The sequence below is a fragment of the Eutrigla gurnardus genome (assembly GCF_963514095.1).
Source record: "Eutrigla gurnardus genome assembly, chromosome: 4".
Taxonomy (NCBI): Eukaryota; Metazoa; Chordata; class Actinopteri; order Perciformes; family Triglidae; genus Eutrigla; species Eutrigla gurnardus.
In genome coordinates this window covers 3,509,180-3,536,773 of record NC_139918.1, presented here as the reverse complement: position 1 = coordinate 3,536,773, position 27,594 = coordinate 3,509,180, and the positions used below count along the sequence as shown (strand labels likewise).

General features: G+C 44.1%; 1 long non-coding RNA gene across 1 annotated transcript in view; it reads right to left on the bottom strand.

The window, feature by feature from the left end:
* Positions 1 to 26,282, bottom strand: part of LOC311012815 — a 347,190-nt gene extending 320,908 nt beyond the window's left edge. The window contains exon 1 of the long non-coding RNA XR_014597080.1: positions 25,592 to 26,282. This is a non-coding gene — a long non-coding RNA (uncharacterized lncRNA). The remainder of the gene's footprint in view (positions 1 to 25,591) is intronic.
* Positions 26,283 to 27,594: the final 1,312 nt, after the last annotated feature.

The following is a 27,594-nucleotide window of genomic DNA, read 5'->3' as shown; positions in this document are numbered from 1 at the left end:
GCCTCCAAGCCCCCCCGTATTTCAAAGGCCCACTTACAGAAGCCCACTGAAGAGGGTGGTTTAGGCCTGCCTGTCTTTCGACATTACTACTGGGCCTGTAACGCTAGAGCATGGGTTTTCTGGAATCAGTCTACGGCTGGGGGTGCAGAGGAGGTTGGGCCCAGCCCTAGATGGCCTGAGATTGAGCTTAGCAATGCTGTATCACTCACCGGTGCTTCCTTGTCAGCCATTCTATTCTCATAACCTGATATTAAGATTAAATCGCTACGCAATAATCTCTTACTCTGCAACTCAATTAAAATTTTTAAGCAAATCAAGGGAATTCTGAACCTCCCAGAAATGTCAATTCATGCCCCCATATGTCAGAACCCCTGTTTTAAGCCTGGTTTGATGGATGCTGCCTTTAAGCACTGGTCAGAAAAGGGTTTAACTACTATCAGGGATCTCTACATTGATAATCATTTTGCATCTTTTGCCCAGCTCCAGGCCAAATTCAAACTCCCTGCTAATCAATTTTTTCGTTATCTACAAATTAGGAATTTTGTCAAGCAATCTTTTTCTCGCCTAGATGCGACCCCCATACAACATGACTTTTATGATATTATGACCAGACCTCCCACCTCCAAACATTTGATCTCTCGGTTTGTTAACCTCTTCGTTATGGCAACCCCCTCTCACCATATTAAAGAGGCGTGGATCAAGGACACCGGTGAAGTAATTTCTGACGAGCTAGGGGCGAAAGGGTTAAATAGGATAAAAGCATGCTCTATTAATGCTCGACTACAGCTCATTCAGTTTAAGGTAGTTCATAGGTTGCACTATTCCAAGACCAGACTGAAACAGAATTTTTCAGAATTTTTCCTTCTGTCTCCCCCACTTGTGATAAATGCAAATCAGCTGATGGAACTCTTGGGCATCTTTTCTGGTCCTGCTCTAAGCTCACAAGGTTCTGGGTTGACATTTTCAGTTTGTACAGTGCTGTTTATGATAGACAACTGGTTCCTGACTGTCTCTTAGTGATACTGGGCTGCTCCAGCGGTTCTTTCGCTCTTCCTTCCGCTTTACAACAAGCCCTCATGTTTGGTATGACCATTGCAAAACGGGTCATCCTAAAGGAGTGGAAGTCAGCTTCCCCTCCCTGCTTCAAGAGGTGGCTAAATGATATGGTTTCTTGTTTATACCTTGAAGAAGTTCGGTTTTCTATCTCTAACTCCCATGCTAAGTTTAAGAAGATTTGGGGCCCTTTCATAGACTACATCAGGAAGGATAGACCACAAACTGGGACCTAATTGTGCTCCATACTGAGACTTTGCCACTCCCCTCCGGCCTCCTTGACTCAATCTGTGTGAGTGGACTTTCTGGGACATCTGTTCAATGAATCGACATGTATAAACACATTATACACTATATTATGTGCTGGCTGTATGTTTTTTTGTTTGTTTTTGTTTTGTTTTGTTTTTTTAAATGTCTGGTTTACTGTCTTGTTTTTATTACTTTTGTTTGTATCGTGTGTGCCTGTATCTATAAAAATCTTGACAAATAAAATTTACAAAAAAAAAAGAGCATAAAACCTGTTACGGTTATGCACCGTAACAGGGGGGACACATAGTAACAGGGTGGGTGTAAGATGCCTAGATTTTTGTGTTTTAAGTGTGTATTGGTATTTATTACTAACTTATTATGTATCAATTTGCTGTATACTTCCAAAAGGATGATTTTAAATAGTATGCATGTATTTGTCAGGGAATGGCACCTTTGTCTGCTGCTGAAAAGCAGGGGCGCTACAGGGCACGTTGTGATGCAGACCCTGAGAGAAGAGAGAAATATCTCAATATAGAGAAAGAGAAGTGGAGAAAGGACAGAGAGGAAGGAAGAAAAAGGAAAGTGGCAGATCTCAGTGAAAGACAGAAGAGAGCGCAGAGAAAGCAATGGCGAAAAAAGAAAAGAAAGCAGAGGGAATGTGCCAAAGGCAGGACAGCATTTGAGGCAATGACCACTCCTCCTCCAAGTCCAGATAGTCCCCCAGAGCCAGAAAATGCCCCACAACCAGGACCCTCAAGGTTAGAAGAAAGTTGACAGTCGATTGCTTTGTAGATTCTAGATTTGAATGATCAAACATAATTTTGCCCAGTCAGTCAGTCAGTCAGTTAGTATCTCTGTCTGTCTGTCTGTATCTATCTGTATCTGTATGTCTGTCTGTCTCTATCTCTGTCTGTCTGTCTGTATCTCTGTCTGTCTCTCTGTATCGGTCTGTCTGTCTATCTCTGTCTCTCTGTCTGTCTGTCTATCTCTGTCTGTCTCTGTCTGTATCTCTGTATCTCTGTCCGTCTCTCTTTCTGTATCTCTGTCTGTCTAGTCTGTCTATCTCTGTGTGTCTCTATATCTGTCAGTCTCTGTCTGTCTTTATCTCTGTCTGTCTCTGACTAATGGCCTACTATCCTAGAATTGGTGTACAAACTTTTATCTGTAATGAGTTATTGTTAATTGTGACAATATGCTTCCTGTGTTTCAGGCAATATGTTGTTGGATGAAGGAATGTCAGACAGGGGAGGTGGAGGCTCAAAAATGAAATGACACAATTAAAGGCCTTGTTGCTGAAGGAAAAGAGAAAAAAAGAAAAATACAAGAAGAAGTGCCCGCGAAAAAATCCCCACTTTCTACAGTGGATGCACTGCTGCGTCATCAAATAGTTAATAACACGATTAGGAAAAGATAGTTACTGCAGGAATCAATAATTGAAGAAATCAGAAATAAATACAAAAACACCAAAAAGGAACAAGAGAGGTACATTTTTGCAAAAACAACAATAGGACAAATTATAAAGAAATACAGGCTACAGAGGGCTGTGCAGATGACTAGGCTTTTCAAAAAAGCGTGGTCAAAGACAGGATGAAAGGCTCATGACTTTTGAGAGAAAGCAACAGATTACCTGCTGATTGCAAGCAGAAAGTAAAGGCCTTCTTCCTAAGAGATGACGTCAGTCGGATGACAACAGGACGGAAGCAAACAGTAACTCAAAAGAAAATAAAAAAGAAGTGTTTTAAAACCGATACAATTAAGAATCTGCACCTGAAGTTCCTGTCAGAAACTGAACATCAGGTCTCCTACTCTTGTTTCTGCACCTTAAGACCATTTTGGGTTGTGGTACCCACAGAGGCTGATTGTGAATCCTGTCAGTGCAGGACACATGAGAACTTACAGTTCATGGCCAACACCCTGTACATCCAAGGTCTGTCAGCAACAAAACACCTTGAGGAGATGGTAGACGCAACAATGCGTGATCCTAAATCCAAACTCTGTGCATATGGTGAGTGTAAAGACTGTCAGCTCAACACACACACTGCTGAGACCTCCTACCAACACAGAGTTAGCCCTTGCCCAGTGGTCTCTGGAAGAAAATGCCAAATTGAGTGATGGAAAGGTGTCTGGGAAAAGGTCAACAATAACTGTGAAGACAACTGTGATGACAACCGAGGATGCACTTGCAGGGGAATTTCACAATAGGCTATTCAGATTTAGGCGGCACATCTTTAATATCCGCTGGCAGTACGGAAACGTACGGAAAATCTGAGCAACAATGAATGTCTGCTGCATGTAGATTTCAGTGAGAACTACTCCTGTAAGTATTCTCTAGAAATTCAAGCAGTCCATTTCAGAGGGTCACACCAGCAAGCAACCCTACATACTGGCGTACTGTACACTGCAGCTGATCAGTCACCAGTAACTTTCTGCTCTATCTCACCTTCCAGACGGCATGGTCCCCCTGCTATATGGGCCCACCTTGACCCTGTGTTAGACATGGTAAGGGAAAGATACCCTCTCATCAATCACCTCCATGTCTTCATAGATGGTCCAGGTACACAGTACAAACAAAAGGGCAACTTTTACCTGCTCTCAAAAGAGCCATTCAAAAAAGGTTTTAAAGACATCAGCTGGAACTTCTTTGAGGCCAGCCACGGAAAGGGGGCTCCAGATGGTGTTGGGGGTACCCTTAAAAGATCTGCTGACACAATTGTCCACCATGGAGGAGATATCCCCAACGCAGAAGCCTTGTTCCACAAGTTGAGGAACATGGGCACTTCAGTGGAACTTTTTTTTGTGGGAGAAGAAGATGTTGAGAGGAAAGTGCTAGAAATGATGGATGCACCAACGCTTGTGCCTGTCAAAGGAACTATGAAAATCCACCAAGTCCTCAGTTCCTCTCCAGGAACAATTAAATACCGGGACATAACTTGCCTTTGCTAGGCAGACAAAGGTGTTCTGGACTGTGCATGCTATGGCCTGAAGGAGGTGAGCCTGGGAGAAGATGCAAGCCCACATTGCACTGAAAGACCATCACAGCCTGAGAACATAACAAAGGATAACATTGGTCAGTGGTGCATTATCAACTACGATGGTGAGCCCTACCCAGGAATCATCCTGGAGGTTGAAGATGATATCAAAGTAAAATGCATACACAAGAATGGGACCAACAAGTTCTTCTGGCCAAGTCCACGAGAGGACATTACCTGGTACAGGGATGACCAGGTTGTGTGTCTCATGAAAGAGCCACATCCTTTGAATTAGAGCTCAGTTCAGCTGGAGAAGATTGTGTGGGATTTCCTTGGAAAACACTTAGGTTGCTGGTCTGTTGCATAGTTGTCTCTCTCTGTGACTGTCTGTCTGTCTGTCTTGTTGCTGGTTGTTGGTCTGTTGCAAGGTGAGAGGTATGAGAAAAAAGTGTTCTTATTTTGGGTGTACAGTGAATTTGATTGTTTAATGTGGACATGCATCTACCTGTGTTTGTTGGGGGGTGGGGAGGTGGGGTGTGTTCAAAGTTTTAGTTGTTCACTGGTGTAATGTCCACCCTGTTACTTCCTGTCCACCCTGTTACCGTGTGTGTTTTTTATGTTATTAAATCAAATCAACAAACATAATGCATGTCTCTGTGGTTATTTGAAGCGAATGAGTTAGCAAAATAAAATGACTAAAAAATGGGGCCAAATTCCATTTATATTCATTTTAAATCTAAAAAAAAATGTGTTGAAATTACACTGTGCCTTAAAACGTCTTCTTTCAATATAATGGATGTTTATGAATACTTTATTAAAATATCCTTGCAGGGTGAAATAAGGGACATTGTAGCTCTTAGGAAATGTAAATATCACTATAACTGATTTTGAATTTGGAAACAAATATAACGGTATAATATCCTGAGCTGGACCAATACATTTTTCTTAGTTTGAAAATCCCTCTTTCAGATGAAATGTTAAAAACATGGAACATTTTTTACTTTTTGATAGAAAGTTAGCACGCTGAAATGGTAGCGAATAGTAAGAATGACCCATGTCTGTCATGTTGCCTGCTCTGTTCATGGGGGAATAGTTAGCTCTCCCAGTCTTAAACTGGGCAAGCGTTCCCCAATGCTGCTGCTGTCCCCTGACTCTCTGCTTTTTTCATGGTGTTCATGAAAAATCAGCGACTCCTCTGAACAGAGCCATACTGCCAAATTTAATTCATAATTATCCAATAAAAAATGTCATACAGTATTTTTATCTCCTGTGTTTCTTGACTTTAATGGACCTGACCAGGGTTTTTCCTGGCTCAAATTGAGGCAGAGGTGGTACCATCCTGACCATAGATCCAGTCGGCAACCTGGGAACGCCCCCGGGAACGCCCAATTCACGTGATACCCGAGGGGGAAAACAGCAAGAAAGAACACGATTTTGCCATTCACTCCTGCTTGTGATGGTACGGCGGTCGGCGGCGGCGACTCTGGACGCGCGCCGGGCCCTTCTCGCGGATCTCCCCCAGCTACGGTGCCCATCGGGCCCCGTTCACGCGGTGGTCCCGGCGGGTCGCCTCGGCTGGCGCCTAGCAGCTGACTTAGAACTGGTGCGGACCAGGGGAATCCGACTGTTTAATTAAAACAAAGCATCGCGAAGGCCCATGGGGGGTGTTGACGCGATGTGATTTCTGCCCAGTGCTCTGAATGTCAAAGTGAAGAAATTCAATGAAGCGCGGGTAAACGGCGGGAGTAACTATGACTCTCTTATAAATGGAAACCGGAGTCACAGGGGAACACGTGGATACAGAGTCTAGTAAAGAACAATCGGTTGGGTCACACCTCCTCGTGGGGGTCCGCGGGCAACATCCTTTAGGATGGCTAACGTGACCTGTAATCTCCCCAAAAATCGGATGATCATGCGGTCCAAACCCGCTACTTTGTTAAACCTATAATGGGGCCGTCTCGGGCTCGTCTGTCACTTTGTTCGGCGCGCTCCCCCCTCCTTCCCTCTTTCCCCGACCTTCGGGCCGGGGATGGGCCCCCGTCGGGACTGCATGTGCGGGCGCGGCAGTCGGTGGACTTTCAGTCTCCGGCTGACCGCGTTACGCGTGCGTAACCCCGACGGGACCGCTCTCGTGGGGGAAACGAGGGCAGCGTCAGCGGGTGGCGGCGGGTCTCGCTGCGGTCCCTCCTCCTATACCTCGGGATACCTGATGCTAGAGTCTGTAAGTCTCCCTCGAAAATGATGCGGTCCAAACCCGCTACTTTGCCAAACCCATGATGGGGCCGTCTCGGGCTCGTCTGTCACTCGTTCGACGCGCTGTTGATACGGCGCCCCCATAGTGGCGCAATGCAGCAACTGCAGTTAAAATGACATCCATAGCTGGGGGCAGAGCGATATGGCGGCACAAAATTAAGAAAAAAGCTGGGGGCGGCACGAAATTAGCTGGAGGCGGCCGCCTCGCAATTTTGAACGCAGGAAAAACCCTGCTGACAGAACTAAAGTTAGCAAGGGGTAAGTGAAATATGTAAGGCAAGGCAAGGCAAGGCAACTTTATTTGTATAGCACATTTCATACACAAGGCAGACTCAAAGTGCTTCACATCATAAAACAAAGTGAGAAGAAAAAAGAAAAGAAAAATAGAAGAATTTAAAGAAAATAATAAAAAAAAATTAAAATGCATTACAGAAAGAAAATAGAATAAAAGACTCCTGTAGACTCAGGAAAAGAAGAAAGGCAAGATGATTTCGCATTTGTAGTACGGGACAAAAGCTGCACTGATAGATTAACATTTAATGTGGGGGGTGTAGACCTAGTAATGTTAATTGACTCAGGGGCTACAACCAACATAGCGGATGAAAGTACATGGGAAGGATCAAAGAAAGAAAAGATAAAGTGTAAGTCATCCAAGTCAGATAAGAAACTATATACATACTCATCAAGGGAGCCACTGGCAGTGAAGGGAGTATTCACATGTGAAGTGAAGATGGGGAAACTCAGGCAGAATTTAGGCAGTAATAGCGGGTCATGGGGTACCGCTACTAGGCAGAGAGACAGCGAGACACCATGGAGTAGAGTACAGTGAAACTTGGCTCTCAGTGTGTGTGTGTGAGATCTAATTTGTTTTACTTGCATAACATGCAGTTAAAAGTGTAGGACCGTAGGACCTACAAAAAAAAGTTAACCAAGAGAACATGTTTTTGTGAGTGATTTGAATAAGATGGTGGCCATTCTTCTCACTACCGATATAATGTTGTCGGAGACTCTTTCGTCCAAGCTGAGTAAGCAAATATCTACACTCTCCACAGTCCTCAACCTGAAGGACAACGAAATGGACACGTTGGCAAACTTTTTAGACAACGACATCCGAGTACACAGACAATATTATAGATTACCAGAGGGTACAATGGAACTGGCGAAAGCCAGCAAAGTCTTGATTGCACTAGAACAAGGCCGGCTGTCGGATTTCAAAGGGAGGAGCTTGGATGAAATCCAAGTTGACCCCAATGGTAAAGCAAACTCACTCTTAACATTAACTTCATTTCACATTCAAAGTCTTTTTTCAATATATTTGTTATTCCTGGTGTTCAGAACAGGTAATAGAGGCTGTGGAGAGTGACATGTCAGAGACAGAGACACGTGTTTGTGTTCATCAGGTAAGTTGCTACTCCGTCTCTCCTCCCTCCTTTCTCTCCTCTTTGTCTTTGGCTCTCCTCTGTCTCTTTTCCTCTCTCTTCTGTCCTCATCCCTTCACTCTGGTTGATGTCTCCAGATTCTATGAAGAAAACAAATAACTATGGTTTTCATTCACACGGTGTCTTACCAATCAGTTGCGTCGGGGTTCCATACATCCTGTCGGGGTTTATTTCTCCATAACAACCGACCGACTATACATTACCGCTTATTACACGACTTACGAGTGAAATAATTAATTTGAAACATAATGTTGGTCAAAATACAAATTAAAAATAGGAGATACACAAGAGATCACGGGGCGGGTTTGTGTCGCCAACACGCGGTGCCACCGAGACGGGAGGAGAGCTGTGACACCAGGTCCGAGGCTCTGATCATGCAGGTTTGGTTTTCAGCCACAATTCGGAAGGAGCCTCCACTCTCCCTGTAACAAGTTACAAGTAATTTATCTGACATCACAATTAGTCTGAAGCTGTTTAATGACGGTAAAAATGAAACGTAAGGTAAATATCCTGCATATCTGGGCTCCTCTGATCAGAGCGCCTTCCTTAGCAACAGTCTGTTATACTTGACAATGGTCAATAACGGTAATAACAGACCGTAGAATGCAGCGATTGACCAATCAGAGCGCAGCATTCAAGAGAGCAGTGTAATAATCTGTGTTATTGCTTTAACAGGATCAAGCACTAAGAGAAGATGTCAATCAGAATCTGACAGTGAGCCTCTAACAGGTATCTCTCACAAGTCAAACCGTTCAGTGAAAGAAAGACAGACTCCATCTACATCAAGGCTGGGCAATTGTTTTTTTCCAGAGGGCCACACAATTCGAAATCAAATTGAAATATGAAATACTTATTGCTGAATTGTATTAAACTACATACCATGTTCCGACGTTATTGTTTTTTCCCACTTGCCCTGCCAGGCAAGTACTTTGCAAATCTACTTGCCCCATTTAAATTCTTACTTGGCCTGCCTTTATATGATCAGCTTTTTTGGGGCCTATCACTGATCACCGATTAGTGAGTGAGTTCAAAATAAACCCATAATCGATCATGTGAGGGAGCAATAGGCCTATGTCTATTTAAATAACTTCTTTATTTACTGTATACTGTTTACTGAGTATCAACAAAAGTTAAGTGTACAGTAACACTGTCTCTGTGCTGCCGATGTGATTATATTCAATTACAAAATGAGGTCTCAATTTGATTACCAACCAATTTTCGATTATTAACAATTATCGATTTGATTTTAGATTATTGCCGATTATTGAATTCCAATTTGAAAGTAACAGTAACCAAAACACACCACAAACTTATGCTAAACACAAACTCCATTAGAAACAGTCACCTGCGGCAGCGGGCTTGTTGCAGGTTTACAGGTGCATCTCAATTCAATTAGAATATCAGGGAAAACTTTATTTGTCAGTAATTCAATGAATGAAACATTTCATGTCTTAATTTACTTTCTTTTATGTGTATTGGTTATAGCTTACATTTAATGGAGACCTAAAATTCAGTAGCCTAAAAAGATTAGTACATATTACAAAAAACACCAATAATAACATTTTTAATATATGGTGGTAATGTTGGCCTAAAAAGTAGCCTATGTGCATCTACTGTATATGCATGGTATTATTATTTTATTATTAGATATTTAACTTGAACTACAGGAAATAGGCTTTTCCATGATGGGCTATTCTAGTTTGTCGAGATGCAGCTGTAAAACTCAAGGATGTGGGACACTGAAACATAGCGGGATGCTGTGAGTGACAGGCAAACAGCCAGTCATGTGTAGTTGTGTTGCAGCACCATCTCTCCAGGTGTTTATTGATAACAGCAGAGGAGATTATAAAGCTGAAAAGGACACGTCAGCTCGTCAGTATGGTAAAGGTAACAGGTGACTGTTAGCTACCGTGCATCTGCCTCGACTGTGAGCAGCGGTGGTGATGAAGCAGCGGTGGTGGTGAAGCAGCGGTGGTGGTGATGAAGCAGCGGTGGTGGTGATGAAGCAGCGTGGCCGCTCACTGTCACTGAAACGCTCGGTGGAACCAAGAAGTGCCACGGTGCGCCCTGGGGAATACTCTCATTGATTAGAGACAGCTATCAGTATCATTCTGTGTCAATCCCCCTCTCACTTTCTCTCCGAGTCCCCGTCTCTCTCCAGCTGTCCTTTAAAAAAAATGCATAAAAAGCCAGAGGGAAAAAACACAGACTGAGCTGGTGGCGGTGAGAAATTTCTCTATGGAGGAAAAACCCTGCGTCAGTCGGAGCTAAGCGGCCACAGAAGGGAGACGAGTGTGTGTCCTGACTCCTGTCGTCATAGAACTCCTCCGAGGACAGAAACAGGAGAGGAAATCTACAATACATGGAAGAAAGAAAATAAACGATTCGGCGCTTGCCTGATCAGGCATGTCAGCGCAGGTTCTGCTGGCCCGCCGACTTTTTTTACTTGCCCTGGGAAATTGGGCAACCGTTAATGTCGGACGTAATGTAAGCCAAAGACTGAGATATGCCATTTGGTTAGCAAATGCTATAGAAGTTGTGTTGTGTTGTATTTATCTTTGTTATTGCTTTAACAGGATCGAGCACTAGGAGAAGACGTCAATCCAAGTCTGACAGTGAGCCTCTAACAGGTATCTCTCACAAGTCAATACGTTCACTGAAAGAGAGACAGACTCCATCTACATCAGGGCTGGGCAATTATTTTTTTCCAGAGGGCCACACAATTCGAAATCAAATTGAAATATGAAATACTTATTGCTGAATTATATTAAACTACATATATTTGGTGGACATGATTGCATTACATTAGGCTATTTGACAGACCACAATCCATGTAATCGCATTTTTCAACTTATATCCACCACAGGTCACTGAAGAAACATACTGTATTATGATGTAAATATATATATATATTTTTTTTTTATATAGTTTTTCCTTTTACAAAGCATTTTTATAAAAGTAACACAACATGAACATTTGGTGTTTTCTGTCACAGTATTACAGCAAAGTAATCAACCAATCAAGTACATCTTGTACAGAGCCCTGGAGGTGACATGGAAAAAAAAATGAGAAAAGGTATCTACTGGAGGCAAACACTGACAAGATTTGCAAGATCTTGAGTTTGTTTTTGCGAGATCTTGACTTTCTTTTGCGAGATCTTGAGTTTGTTTTGCGAGATCTCGCAAATCCATCAAATATAATGCAGTTCCTTATTTTGCCACCATGAGGCGAACATGAGCAAAAATAACAGGCTGCGCGCATAAATGTAGGCCAGGCTGCGGTGTCCGTGTCGGTGAAATCGCAATGGATCGACAAATACAACTTTATTTTGAGATGGGGCTGAAATACAATCAAATTCAGTCGGCCTTAGAAATGAGGCAAGGTTACAGCATCAGCCTCAGACACCTCAAGAGGCAGATCGCCGAACTGGGGCTCAGCCGCTGGACAGGCTATAGCGATTTGAGTGGATTTCATCCATGGCCAGCTACAGCATTCAGGACAGCTTCATGGCTATCACTGGATGTATGAAAAATGTCGCCAACACGGACTACGGGTGAGGAAGGAGGACGTGCGGTTGGTCCTGAGGGAGCTGGATCCGAGGGGTGTCAGGCAAAGGCAGGCGGGACGTCTCCGGCGTCGCCAGTACTTTGCCAAAGGTCCAAATTTACACCACTAGGTTGATTGGGGGATACTACCTAGAGGCTATAGAGCGACTGCAGGGCTGTCCCAGGGTTGTCCGAGGTGACCTAGGAACTGAGAACGGCCGTGTGGGTGCTTTTCAGCGTGTCCTCGTCCCCACCCAGCCGGACGACACCCTGGGCAGCTACTTGGAGGGTGCAAGCACCGCCAATTAACGTATAGAATACTGGTGGGGGTTTCTTCGCCGGCAGTGCACAGAGTTCTGGATTGTGTTATTTGGAGAGCTGAAGGACAATGGGTTCTATGATGGGGGATTCATGGACAAAAGTCCCATCCAGTTCTTCTGCATGGGACTTATTCAGGTGAGTCAGTCGGAGATGAGATGTAGGCATGTAGCCTAGTTGTGGTGTGATGTGCATGCAATGATCGCTCGGTCCATCTGCCTTTGCATCCAAACCATGTTACAGTTGTGATGGTAAACAACAGAAGTGCCTGAATGCCGGATGTGGAAGGGCAGTGGCCGAGCTGGCTGAGAACTGTCAAAGTGTTTACGACCTCTGCATACTAAACTGGATGGTTATGCAACATTATCCTACCACTGCTTGATACTTGCAAATTTCCTATGATGCGTTATTTTAATGTGCGTAGTTTTAAACCACACACCTATGCAGTAGTTCCACTTCCTCTCCCCTGTATTAGCTATCAAAACGTGCTAGTGAGTGATGCTGGCACCCTTGGGTTTTAGCTCACTCGCCAGCGCTGCGCTCCCAGTCCGTGTTGCTGCTGAGTCGCAGGTTAGAGCCCGGGCATGTGCAGGGCTGGACCGTGCAGGACAACGCAGGTTACACCTACTGTATCACCACCTTGAACGTGCAATATTCCCGCTATACGCACGCCATGTAGTTCATTTCCCCTTACATCTGTTTTTAACGTTTTGCAAGGCTTCAATCAAACAGTAGGCCTATGCTATGCCAAAGCCGACACAGCTTTAATCTGGGCTGAGTTAGAGCTTCACAGATGAGGCCACCAGTGTTGTGCAAGTTTCTTCCAAACTCTACATTAAAGTAATCAGTTGCTTTACACTTATTTTACTTAGTTTCACTTAGTCTGAACTATGCTGCATCTTTCCTAATTGTCACCTTTTGTCTCATCAGGATGAATTAGATGACACAGCACAGGACCTGGTTTCCCGAAGCCTTCTTAAAGCCTTCTTAACGCTACGTCATTCGTAACCCCTACTTAGAGTTCCTACTTAACATTTCGCGTGTTTCCCGAAACGTTCTTTGCTACGAATCTCTTTCGTACGTCAAACGTTGGTAAGAGTGATCTGGAGCACTCTTAGAGCCTTCTTAGCTCTACTGTAGCAATGTTTCAGCTCCTGACGCTGGTCACCGCCACTGTACAGTGATCCAGAAATCCCCGTTGCGCATGGAACTGCACATTGCCAGTGTTGTGTTTCACCAGTGGTTTTAAGTCATTCATGAAGAAAATAAAAATAAAATGCGCATGCATTTCATAACAAGGCTAAACTTTACCTCAACCTCAGAAGTAGCCTAGGTATATTACAGTGTCATTTAATTAGCCCATTAGGCACAATCCTGTAAGCAATTTGGGAAATTGGCACATCGTCAAACAATTAAAAAATGTCATAAATGGACGCCAGTGACGGTTGTGAACGGTGGCAAAACTGTGGCAGCGATACAACGTATCCTCGTGCTGAACCAAAGACGTCTCCGTCCTCGGAGCCGTTGGAATACATAATTTCATAAGGATCAACTTCAATCCCCATGGATATATTGACCGACGCTGCTATATTGCATAAGTTTCGACTACAACGGTAACAAATACGCATGTAATTAAGGATGTAATTGGCTCAATCTCCTCCGCTGTTTCTATATTTATTATAGCGTTTTTTAAATCAGTATAGGCTATATGGTAGTATGTTCGACCATGGTTAAATAAATGTTTAGGCCTAGAAGGATTTCTAGCAATGTTTTATTCTCAAACACTGCAATAGCCTACATTTTATAATATAATGCTGTCATGCACCTGCGCATGAAATGGAAAATCGAACTCAATCGATTTCAGCACTTTCTTTCTGGAAAGAAGTCTTAAGAACGTGGCATGGTTGTTGGTGCCAGACGGGCTGGTCTGAGTATTTCAGAAACTGCTGATCTACTGGGATTTTCACGCACAACCATCTCTAGGGTTTACAGAGAATGGTCCGAAAAAGAGAAAATATCCAGTGAGCGGCAATTCTGTGGGCGCAACTCAAATAACCACTCGTTACAACCGAGGTATGCAGAAGAGCATCTCTGAACGCACAACACATCGAACCTTGAGGCGGATGGGCTACAGCAGCAGAAGACCACACCGGGTGCCACTCCTGTCAGCTAAGAACAGGAAACTGAGGCTACGATTCGCACAGGCTCACCAAAATTGGACAATAGAAGATTGGAAAAACGTTGCCTGGTCTGATGAGTCTGGATTTCTGCTGCGACATTCGGATGGTAGGGTCAGAATTTGGCGTCAACAACATGAAAGCATGGATCCATCCTGCCTTGTATCAACGGTTCAGGCTGGTGGTGGTGTAATGGTGTGGGGGATATTTTCTTGGCACACTTTGGGCCCATTAGTACCAATTGAGCATCATGTCAACGCCACAGCCTACCTGAGTATTGTTGCTGACCATGTCCATCCCTTTATGACCACAGTGTACCCATCTTCTGATGGCTACTTCCAGCAGGATAACGTGCCATGTCATAAAGCGTGAATCATCTCAGACTGGTTTCTTGAACATGACAATGAGTTCACTGTACTCAAATGGCCTCCACAGTCACCAGATCTCAATCCAATAGAGCACCTTTGGGATGTGGTGGAATGGGAGATTCGCATCATGGATGTGCAGCCGACAAATCTGCAGCAACTGCGTGATGCTTTCATGTCAATATGGACCAAACTCTCTGAGGAATGTTTCCAGTACCTTGTTGAATCTATGCCACGAAGGATTAAGGCAGTTCTGAAGGAAAAAGGGGGTCCAACCCGGTACTTGCAAGGTGTACCTAATAAAGTGGCCGGTGAGTGTAGATCTGCATCTACCTGAGGACCCTTATCAGTCCGTTAACTTGTATATGCGCCTGAGAGAGGCCATTACAACTGCTCTGCAAATGTGACTTACAGTACTCACATCCTCCCTCCCCTACCATTGGACACTGACCTGTAGTGCACTCCTTTTCCATTCACACTACCTCTACCTCACCCTCTCTCCTACTTCAGTGGACACTCACCTGCAGTGCACTCACACTCCACCTACTGTAATGTGTGTTGAAACTTGGTGTGCCACAGCACATGACCCATATTAAACTACTTTTTGGTCTTGTTAGTTTCTTGTTTTGTTTTTGTTTTGAGAAGTAAACAACTGAACATAATTACAACGTAGAGTGGTAAAAATTCAGCTGACAGATTCACACTCAAAGCAGGATCTGAAAAATGCTCAAACTTTAATGTACAGGTCTTCCACAAATGCAACAAAAGAGGACAATAGTGTGGGTGACTTCACAACCTCTGGAGAAACAAGTACTTCAGAATAAATCTACACTGTGTTTCACAGTGTATAACTGCAATGGGCAACACACATGGACACTCAAGCATAATAGAAGTGTTAAAGTATCAAGTATCAAGTGCAGGTTATTTTTAGATCCAAATTTGACATCTCGTCTTAGCAAATATGCACATTTATGTATTTGGAAATCTTTTGAAAGCAAAACAATATAAATAAATATTAAATAAAATAGGCACAAATGCAACAAAAGAAAGCAATAGTTTGGGTGACTTCACAACTTCTGGAGAAACAAGTATTTCAGAATAAATCTACACTGTGTTTGACAGTGTATAACTGCAATGGGCAACACACATGAACACTCAAGCATAATAGAAGTTTTAAAGTATCAAGTGCAGGTTATTTTTAGAACTAAATTTGACGTCTCATCTTTGCAAATTTGCACATTTACGTATTCTTACGTAAATCTTTTAAAAGCAAAAAAATATAAATGTTAAATAAAATAGGCCTTCATAACAAAATATGCTAACTGTAGCTTACACTGCTCTTTTTTAGATTATATCCATCTCAAAACAATTGCTTGAAAGGATGTTATCAAACTCTGTCCTGAATTCAGGGAATGAGCTATAAGTGCAAGATACCTCAAGGGTAGCACCACAGGTGTGCCCAATGGGCCTTCTGCCGAGTCCAGTTTCAGCATTAAAGGATACCATCACCTTCTTTACACATATGACACTGGACCCTGTGCAGAAGCGTAGGAATTTTTCCACCTGTGTTTGGTCAGCATTTTTAACAACGCTCCAACAATTGCACTACTCGCTTGCCTGTGGCCTTTTTGGACTTGTACAGAGCCAACACACTTTCTTTGTCAGGAAGGTTTTGCTGTACAGCCATCATAACTGTACTGAAGCTTGGACAAATTAAGGTTCCTGCAAAATAGCTTTGTGAGCCATGGACTCAATGGCTGCTCTTATATGACCTTTTGGTGGAAGAGAATGCAAGCCCATTTGTGAGAAAAGGTCAAGCAAGTCTTCTTCATCATCGTCCTTCATCATCCCCTCAAGAGCCCTTTCCATGGCTGCCCTCTCAACTGGAGGTAGGTAGTTGAGAAAGGACATAACGAGAACGTCCACATCTACTGAATCCATACCATGTATGCACGCTAAAATGAAGGCCTTTGAAAGCATCACTGGCATTACACCAAGATCTAGTAGCCCTTTCACCCATACACGTCCTACCGCTTGTCATTCACCCTGACCGTAATCAGGCCTCAGCCTTGGGACCCTCTCAGCCTCCCCATCACACTGCTGAAGAAACATCTCCCAGAATGCAGTGTAAATCTCCCGAATCATCAACAGCATTTTCATTGACGAAATCCATCTTCAAAAACAGAAATGACACTACTGTCCATAAACACAGACAGAACATCTTCGACCACCTTAACTCTACAAACTGATGCTCGACAAAACCCCCCTGTGGGCCCTGAGCTGGCAGCTGATGACTGGAGGGTTTCAGGTGATGCATGTGCAGGTTGCATTGGCTGTAGTTCTCTTGACTGGAAGGCCAACACAGAACACAAAAAAGGGTCATTGTATGAGGAATCGATCAAATTCAATTGGTGTACTTCTTATCTATGCAAACGTGTAATCATAAATGCATTTAAAAAAGGTGTTTAGATACTTTTCTAATCCACAGCATACCCCGTTACTGTTTCATTTTGTAGCCTGTGATTTTTGCCAGCACTCCGCAGCAGCGCAGTACCATAGAGCATGCCTACTTCCACAGGTCTGTCACTAACCAACAATCACGGATGTAAATGCAAGCAGGCTCATGCATGAGACCATAGCAACAGAGCTTTTATCTTATCCTAAAAGTTGTAACTTTTCCTAGCTAAAAGTAAGTCTCAGCAGCTTTGTGAATAACTTTTAAGAGATAAGTCTTTTAGTTAGCAACTTTTAGCGCGATTTAGGAGTTCTCTTAGCGCCAAGATAAAATTCTTAATGAATATGGACCCTGGCCCGCCATCTATAACATGCTAATTAGCAGCTAAAAGTTTGGACTCATGGCTATTCAGAAGGAGCGCCCCAGCAATTAGTAAAATGGTTGGATTACCTGCTTCCCTCAAATTTGCTGCTTTTTCTGAAGGGTTTCATGGACGTAGAACTTACCTGTATGACATCCGAATGTCCCATTTGGACTGTCACCTCGTCTTCTGAAGCAGGCTCATAATCTGAACGCCACTCGACTGAGTCTGAAGCTGCATTGGAATCCTTGACTCTCCTCTGGCTCGTCACTTCTACATCCGAATCAGAAGACTGCTCTGAAACGGTGTCCTCAACATTAATAATGGAGTCAGTCTCCTCTTGCCCATCATCTTGCCCACTGGGAATGTTGGTGGATGAGTCAGTTGTTCCTGGGTCTGAAGCAATGGCATGCAGATACTGCAACAAAAAAGGTTTTAAATCATGCAACAAATGAGTTCAAAGTAAAAATGTACAATGTACTGTATACACTGTTCACTGAGCTGTTAACAAACACCAAAAATACATCTGCTAAAGGGGAATTCAATGTTTTTTGACCCATAGCCCAATTGTTTGTGGTCATTATTTACTGTCCATAGGAACAAGAATGAATAACAGTAACAAACCCCTGTGTCTCGATCTTCTACATCTTCAGTCGAGGGGCCCTAGTTTCATAGACCAGGCGCAGTCAGCTGCGCCACGCCGACGGGGTGTGTCCGCCTGGACTTTGCAAGCTTCGTGCACCACGCAGGCTCGCGCAGGCACACCTCCCGTCTCGCCCACCCGCGCAAGTGGGAAAGAGGGAGGAGAAGAAGGTGTGAGTGGGAGACAAGGAGGAGACGAGGCGTGGACTGGGATTAATACAGCCGATTCAGATCTTCACCAATCAAATGAGCTCCTCTCCTCACCTTTAATGCGTTAGGGGAGGTTCAGTGCAAGTTCCGTCACTTGACAACCCCATGACAGAAGCAGCGCCGCCGCTCCCACCACGCACATCACGCGCTGTGCGTGCGTATAGTCATAATAATAACAATGCCGATATTATAAAAAACAGGAGAGGGAGAGGGAGATGTTTTGGTCTGAGAGGCTGAGCTTCCGTTACGCGTGCCATCCGCCTTTGATCTGACGTCAGATGTGACGGGACAATCTATATAGATATAATTCACGTGTTGATTCAATTAGTTGCATTAAATAGTGTTTGTTGTGATTGTTTATTGCATTTAAATGTGCCTGGAACTGTGGAAACCTGCCTGTGAGGTCTTGGTGACGTGTACGCAATGCGCGCCATCAGCCAAACTTCCACTCCGCCAGCTGTGATTCGCCTTGAATGAATGGACTTTATTTGCGCCTTGCACCGAGAGTAGACCAGGTTGGAGCTGGCGGGCTTTCGGCGAAGTCTCGGCGAGGCTTTTGCCACGAAACTTCCGATACGCCAAGCTGAATCTGTGACGCCTCCCCCTGCTGCGCCGCCACACCCATCTTGGCGGCAGGCGATCCACCAAACTGCCAAACTGACCGTGCGCAAGGCTGCGCTGGTCGAAACTTGCATTACGCCGGCTCCGCTGGGCCCGAGGAGTCACTTTCGTCCTCCACAGAGGATTGATCTAAGAATTTGTCCTTCAAGCAGATGTGAAAACGGAGAGGCTTCAACTTTGTTGACTCATACAATTTGCCCACAGTCTCTTCCAGTGGCGTCAATTCAGCCAAAGCTAAGGTATGGCAAGGTTACTAGTCACATGACTTAACTACAGTATCAATCAATATACATGCCCAGCAAATAATCATAACAAAAGTGACAAGTCTGCTATGTAGCTTATCTGTGTGGTTAGGAAAATTTGAACTTTTTCAAATGCAGTCTCACTCACATTCCGCTAACATAACTATGGACACAAACACTTAACTACGCACGTTAATCAATCAATTCAGTCAAATGCGCCATTGCGCATCCAGTGGCAGGGTTAGAGAGCAGTAATAGCCTTTCTGACAAACACAATTTCACTCATTCTGTTCACTTCATTCACTATGTAATTGCAACAATATCACGTGAACATATCGGGTAAACTTAAAACTGTTAAAGTCCAAATGCAAAGAGGAGAGGGAGGGAGAAGAGGGTGCTGAGTTAACAGCCTGAATCCCGCCTTCACTACCTGGTCCTCCTCCCTCTGCTGCTGGGGCAACATTGGACCCATCACCTGCCTCTTTTTTTTTTTTATAAAAAAGATTCTAAAGTTATCTGCTTCCTTTTCATTTTAGTTAATTAACTTAGCAAAACAAAAACGCGATAACAATAATGACTCTGACCTCCGTCGTCTCGTCGGGGGGGGGGGGGGGGGGGGGGGCTGGGAGATACCACATTTCAAGATATGGAGGGGGGATACAAGTGTTGGGAAAGATAATATCTAGAGAAATCGATTGTGTTGTTCTGATTTTCACTTGTAGTTCATTTATATGTGTTAAATAATAGATAAATCAATACAAATTGACACAGAGTAATTCCATAAATGTATTAAAAAGAAACGAATATTTACATTTTCCCCTGGAGCCAAGGTGTGGCAGCTGCTAGGCTACATTATGTTAATTAAAAGATTAAAGTTAAGAGTAGGCCGAGGCTATTTTCTTTTGCTCAGATTTGATTTTAGAGCCTCTAAAATCAAATTGACAATTTAAATCGAGGCTTAGGATGGAGTGATGTGTAGGAGCCCCCCGTCCCCCGCCCCCTCCCAGTCTGTTCTCAGGTGAATTGAATGTGATGTCAAAGTTCAAACATATCATTCTTTGAGTCATTCTTCTGTTTATAATTACAAGATGTGAGCATTGTCGTTCATATATGTTGGGACGACAGTCACAGCTTTTGTGCACACTTTTAATAGAATTGTGAAATGTCCTGCTAACGTTAAGCGTCATGGAAATACAGGGGCAGCAACAACGTACCTCGTTTTTCAAGTATCAAGACCATAGCCATAAGCTGGTCGGTGGGTGAAGATTTGGTGTTCTTGCTAGCAGCAAATCAGCAAGAGTAATTTCTATTTCTTACCCCTCATTACATTTCATAGAATGTTAGCGTTTCCTCAGTCCCCTGATCCCTAAATCGAGAAAAAACAGTTGTTTTCCGGTTTCCAACAACTGCTTGACAGTAGTTCCTTTATCAATCGTTGTGTATCTTGTCCCACCACCATGCCTCGTTCTCGCCTGGGTGAGAGTAGTGAAGCCACCCAATTTCTATCTTTCATACCTGCTTTTCTGCATTTTTGTTGCTTTTTCTTGACAATCCATGTGATTCTGATGGCATGTGGCAATCCTTTTTCAACATCTTCCTATCCTCTATCTTCGCTTTTATCCTCTCTAAGAGAGTCTCTCTCTTAGGTGTATGGCGCTGCTGATGACAAAAAAGAGACAACAGCTAGTCGATCGCCGTAGGTTGGTATATATCGTGCAAGCTGTGCATCGGTCATCAGTGTAAGTACTGCCTTGTCAATCTGCAAGCAACAGATGTTGGAGAAAAGCAGTTAAAAATGGCTTGGAACGTTAACTCATATACAACAACATGGGGTGTACAACCAACAAACATAAGTAGCCATGAATCATTAGCCTAGTTAATTATTGTGAACAGTTGCTGTTTCCAAAAGTGCCTACTACCTGCTTACTACAGACTGATCTCTGGAGAAAGCAGCATGTGGTATGCAGTATATGGACAAATAGCACAGGAGTAGTGTCTGGGGCTCAATAAACTGCACCTGCAGTCCATTAATTAAAGAGGTTCTGGCCATGTGGTTGGTAGGGCTCTGCGGCTTGCATACCATGCTGCATACTGGGGACTAGTGTATGGGTAGGGCACCTGCAGTTAAATAATCAACCCTAGGTACTGGTCATGACATTGTAGTAGGCGTAGTGTGTGTTGCACTGTGTACTGGGGCACATGCATTATGTAGCACAGCAGTAGTAGCCTACATTAGCCGTTTTCAGGCGGGGTTTCTGCAGAGTTTGCGTTAATTGCTTGCCGAATTTCTGATGGTAATAACGACGTACATTTAAATGGGGTTGCGATTTAGGGATCAGGGGACTGAGGAAACGCTAACATTCTATGAAATGTAATGAGGGGTAAGAAATAGAAATTACTCTTGCTGATTTGCTGCTAGCAAGAACACCAAATCTTCACCCACCGACCAGCTTATGGCTATGGTCTTGATACTTGAAAAACGAGGTACGTTGTTGCCGCCCCTGTATTTCCATGACGCTTAACGTTAGCAGGACATTTCACAATTCTATTAAAAGATTACAACGGGCAGAAAGCATTTCAGATACAATTCTACCTTTACGTCCACACCCTTACATCAAGATTGAGAGACACGAGCGCTAACCACTTGAGCTAGCTAGCACTGCTATCACTTTAAGTGTCTCTGTATTTCCTGCACGGCAAATATCATAATTATGACACGGCACAAGTAACTTTATTTAGTGCATTTTCTACCCACCTTGTCTCTCTTCATGAGAACAATCTTGTCCTGGGCCACGGCTCTGCCGATGAGGAAATTCTCGAGGTCCTCTTCCATTTTATACCCTTCTTCGCCACCACCATGTAGCTTCTGAAAAAATCTGACAGCGCAAAGCGAAGGCACTGACCTAGAAGTCAATTGAAAAACCAAGAAAGGAAATAATATGCAAAAAGTGCACAAAAGCTGTGACTGTCGTCCCAACATATATGAACGACAATGCTCACATCTTGTAATTATATATGGAAGAATGACTCAAAGAATGATATGTTTGAACTTTGACATCACATTCGATTCACCTGAGAACAGACTGGGAGGGGGTGGGGGACGGGGGGCTCCTACACATCACTCCATCCTAAGCCTCGATTTAAATTGTCAATTTGATTTTAGAGGCTCTAAAATCAAATCTGAGCAAAAGAAAATAGCCTCGGCCTACTCTTAACTTTAATCTTTTAATTAACATAATGTAGCCTAACAACTCCATTTACACTAAGCCTAATGTAGACTGTATTTGAGCTCCATCTCAAAATAAGTTGCTATTTGTCGGCCCATCCCTAACAAATGTAACGTAAGCGGTATCACTTCTGAGATCTCTTTCAGTGATTTCACCGACACAGACACTGCAGCCTGGCCTGCATTCTTGCGTGCAGCCCGTCATTTTTTGCGCTTGGTCGCTTCATGCTGGCAAAATAAGGAATTGCAACCTAATTTTATTGGCTAAAGCTCTCCGGAACGTTTCTGGTTCTCATATGCATTGATGGATTCGTGAGATCTCGCAAAACAAACTCAAGATCTCGCAAAAGAAAGTCAATATCTCGCAAAAGAAACTCGAGATATCGCAAAAGAAAGTCAAGATCTCGCAAAACAAACTCGAGATCTTGCAAACCTAGTCAGTGTTTGTCCCCAGTACATACCTTTTCTCAGTTTTTTTTTTTTTTTTTTTTCATGTCACCTCCAGGGGCCTCATGTACTAAAAATTGCGTGGATTTCCTACTGAAACATACTGAAAAAAAATCAGATGTATCAAAGTGTGCGTACGCATGGATCCAAGCACTTTTCCTTTGTACATTCCAATCAACGTGGAATTAAGCGCACATGTGGAAGTGCTAAACTCCTCCCTGTCCACGCCTCCATTTAAATATGCAAATGAATTTAAATAGGGCCTGCACCGGGGATTCCCCTCTCTGCACCATCAGATCTACAAAATGAGTAAAGGGAAGAAGCGCAACTTCACCGAGTCTGAGCTCGAAACGCTCTTAAACGAAGTCGAGACTCGAAGACCAGTATTATTTGGTAGCCTCTCATCAGGCATTAACACAAAAAAAAAAGAAATGTGAGTAGGCGCGTGAGTGTGAGGCAGTGAACGCTGTGGGGTCGGCGCAGCGCACACTCCCTGAAATAAAAAAGAAATGGTCCGACGTGAAGGTTGAGGTGAAGCGGAGGATTTCGGCCCACCGCCGAAGCGTGACCGCAACGGGCGGGGGGACAGGAGGGGAGGAACTGACCCCCTTTGACCAGAGAGTGGCGGCCATTGTGGGTGACACAGCTCTAACCGGAGTTGTGGGGGCCCATGAGGGCGACACTGATCATCCCCAAGGTAAATGTGTTAAACTCAGAAATGTTGTCATTATACTGGTCGCACAATAGGCTGCTCACATTCTACATGCTCGTGCGTAAAGTTGCCAGGATATAAACACATTCACTCATGTTTAATTACTTAATTTTTTATTATCATTTCTAAATAGACGATGAGCCAGGAGAAGGCACCTCCACCGGCACCGCGGGCCCTGGCGTCTCCACCAGCACCATGCTCCCCGGCGTCTCCACCGGCTCCACCAGTACCACGCGCCCCGGTGACTCCACGCCAGCTGCTGAAGTCCGCCCGACTGGCCGTGCTCTGCTGGAATGGCAGGAGGAAATTGTTTGAGCGATCCATGGCGTCAATGATCGTCTAGATCAACTGATCAATGTCCTTGGGGATATTTGCAAGGCAATAAATGCACTTAAAAAGTAAATTATGTCCTTGCCTCTTTACATCATTGAAATCAGATGCTGCCGGGCCCGTATCGCTTCCCGGGGTGGGTAGAGGTTAACGGGTCCGGCATCCGGTTCCTCTGGTGGGGGGATGTTTTCTGGCAGTGGTATGCCATGGCGGTGTGCCACGTTGTGCAGGACACCACAGGCCAGCACAATGCGGCACACCTTCTCCGGTGTGTACAGCAGCACCCCCCCTGACCTGTCTAGACAGCGCCAGCGCCCCTTCAGCAGGCCGATTGCCCTCTCCACCACTGCCCGAGTTCGGGAATGGAGGTCGTTGTACCTCCTCTCTTGCTCGGTGCCGGGGTTAGTGAGAGGGGTCAACAGCCACGTTCTCAGGGGGTAGCCACTGTCCCCTGGAGTCAAATGGAGGAGGAATACGACATGTGAAATAGATTTAGTTTTATATATTTATTGTTGTTTTACTTTGTTCATGCACCACTTGATTGAATCACTATTACTTTTTGTAAAAAAAAAAAAAATAACTCAAAATGTTTCAATAAATTATAACAGTTTTATTTTCACAACCAATATTACAAATTAAAAAGTTAAGGGGCAAAGGGGGGAATAAAGGGTTCCTGCAACAATGAGGAGACACAGCCGGGAGGGGTAGGAGGGGAAGGGAATCCTTCAGTTAAAGAGCACCCCATTCACACGTGAACAACTCAAACTATAATGTGTAGAGAAAACAAACCAAAAGGTGTCATACAGCACGCAGAGGGAAACCGTCACCCAGGGACACCACCTCCACCGCTGGCTCTCAGATGCTAGGAACAGGGAACAAAAAGGGAACAATTAATAGGGGAACCACTATAAACAATAAACACAATCAGATAAACAAATAATATTATAACAGTTATCAAGCAAAACCAAAAGAAATAAAGAAAACAAACAGAAATCCTAAATCTGATGGTTCACCTGGGCCCCATCATAACCCCTGGAGTCATACACTCACATACACACTCACACTCAACACATTTCTCTCATTCACACCCACACGCACATGCACACACTCACATGCACACACTCACATGCACACGCTCACACGGACACCAAACAACCACGAGTCCTCGTGGTGCCGCCACTCAGCCCGTGACTGAGGACCGGGCGGAGGTAACGTTGCAGGCAGCAGGTGTCGCAGTTTATAGCGAGCAGAGAACGCGCCGAGGCGCAACGTGGAGCCGTGGTGAGCTCCGCCGACAACACTTAAACAGTCACACAGTCTACAGTCGTCACCGAGTCGCGGCTCGACTCGGGGCCCGGCGAAGCAGCAGTGATCCCAGGCTACTTATCTTTAAGCTGCGACTATTTTGCAGGCGTCCTTGTGGTCAACCAAAGAGGGAGAATGTACTGCTCCGTGGAAGATGGAGCGTCTCAGGTCCGCGAATGGAGCGTCCGGAAGCTACAGGGAAAATCAACAGGTTGCCGATCAGCTGACGCCACTAATGACTCAAAACACAAGAGATGCTGCGAGTACGCACCTTAGTCCTCCAGTCACAGATGCGTACTGGAACGGGGACAGTAACCGCGGCCACAACTACCCGCTAACAACGCAAATAAAATAAATTAATACCATCCAACGAGAGCAAAAACACAAGCAGCAGCACTGCAGCCATGCACCTTACCTGTGTGGAAGTGGAAGGCTGCAACCAGGAAGTGGGTGGGGCTCAGTGCTAGGGAGCAAGAGGAAGAAAGGGGGGGGCTAGAGCCTCCCTATATGCCCTCACTCCCCTACCTCATAGGCCAATCAACACATCAATTAAGGAGGCAGAAATGTGACTGCTCATACCATTACATATATATATATTTGCTGCCGGAAACAAACAGAAGGACAAAACAACTTCATTACAAGGACAAGACTGATCACACTTATATTAATGACTGCAGAAGTGCGCCGTGGCTACTGCAGTGTGACATTTCCCACTTTACGCACGCGTTTATCGACACAAATACTGAACACAAGGAGACAATAAAGGGTTTGTTAGATAGCTCTGCCGCTCTATTTTCACCAGGGAAAAACAAATGCACATATTTGAATGCACGTGCCCAAATGGGCATTGTGCTGGTTTACATTCGGGGCGCAATTAAACGGATACATTTACTCACCGAGAAGCCACCCATCGCGCACCGTGCCAGCCTCCAGCCTGTTACCAACCATGCTATTAGTAAGAATGAACGAGTCATGCGTTGAACCAGGCCACCTTGCCACGATGTTGGTGAGCTGCATTTGCGCATCACATATTATTTGAACATTTATTGAATGAAAATGTTTCCTGTTGACAAAAACAAATTCATCCTGTGATTGCGCTTTTATAGCAACATGTGTGCAGTCAATAGCTCCGATTACATTAGGGAAACCGGCTCTTGCTGCAAATTGCGCTTTAATGTTGGCCTGTTCAACAGCATTGTATGGGAATTTGATGTACCTGGATGACATTCTGATCCCGTCCCACACAGCTGGCATGGCTCGGCTCAGAGTGGACTGGCACACTCCTGACCGGTCGGCCAGTTCCCTCTGGAAGGCTCCTGTTGCCAGAAACCCCAGAGTGGTCAGCACCTGTGTGGGCACGGACAACCCCTGGCTCCTGGCTGTGTTTCTTTCTAGGGCCGGCCGCAGCTCTGCGCACAGCTCCAGTAACACTTGCCTCGGCAACCTAAAACGACTCATGAGCCAGTTGTTGTCATTTGCTAACATATCCTCCTGTTCTCTAAACACCCTCTCACGTCTGATGTTACCGTTTGCGATGTCTTCTAACAAGGCCAAGGCTGCCATTGTTAATGCCATTTTTTCATCACTTTGCGCATGCTTTTATATCCATCTATATGATTGCAAACACGTGTGTTAATTGTCCATTAATGTGTCTCTGATATGCACATTAGGCCTACTCTGAGGACTAATTGTTTTCACATAATTAACAGTTTCCCAGCATCACCTCAGAGTGTCGCCAAAGACACAATAGCTGTAGAAACGTGCGTACGCCAGCCATGAAGCTGGCGTGGGACACCGCACATTTCCACGCTCATTTCACTTTTGATACATCTGAACGTTGGCGTGGAAAATTACGTACGCCACGTTTTTGTGCGTACGCAACATTGATACATGAGGCCCCAGGGCTCCAAAATCTTGATATATAAAAAAAAAAAAAAAAACCTTAAACAAAAGAAGGGTGTTTCAGAGAAATGTACATTTTCCATTGCTTCCAGATGTCATTGAATTTAGAGCGTCATTGAAAAAGTGATTCTTTCCATTACATACACATCGTAAATAATATCACCCCATTCGTCTATAGATGGGACGGCTGGCTTGAGCCATTTCTTTGTAATTGCTTTTCTAGCAGCTAGACTCAGTATTCCAAATAAATATTTATTTTTCATACTTAAATTAGTTTAGTTAGTAAATTACTTAAAAATTGTTTTTGTTTTTTTTGTGAATATTACAGTTAACCACTGAGATCCTTTTCAGTTCTGATTCAGTGAGACTGTTCTATTTCTGTAGATAACCCAAACTGTAACAGACCTGCATCACTCAATGAAGAAAATATTAGGGTAATATATTTTGTATAGTTTTATTTTTTAAGAAACACACAACTCCTTTGCTGCTGCTTTACTGTAACTAACAGCACCAACATGAAAATGATTCCAACTGTGAAAACATGACTGATTTGATTACAAGTGTAACCATTGGTGGATGGAGGCTTCAGACGTGGCTACAATAAGTCACGGTTGCACTGATCATGTCAGAAAACCCAGCGATCTCCTAAAATGCTCTTTTAATCACAGTTTGCTGAATTTCAGTGTTTGGAAAGTTCTAATATATAAACATATAATATTATAACCGTCAGCAGTGATGACATGGTTCGGCTGATGGAGGGTTGTGAAACACCG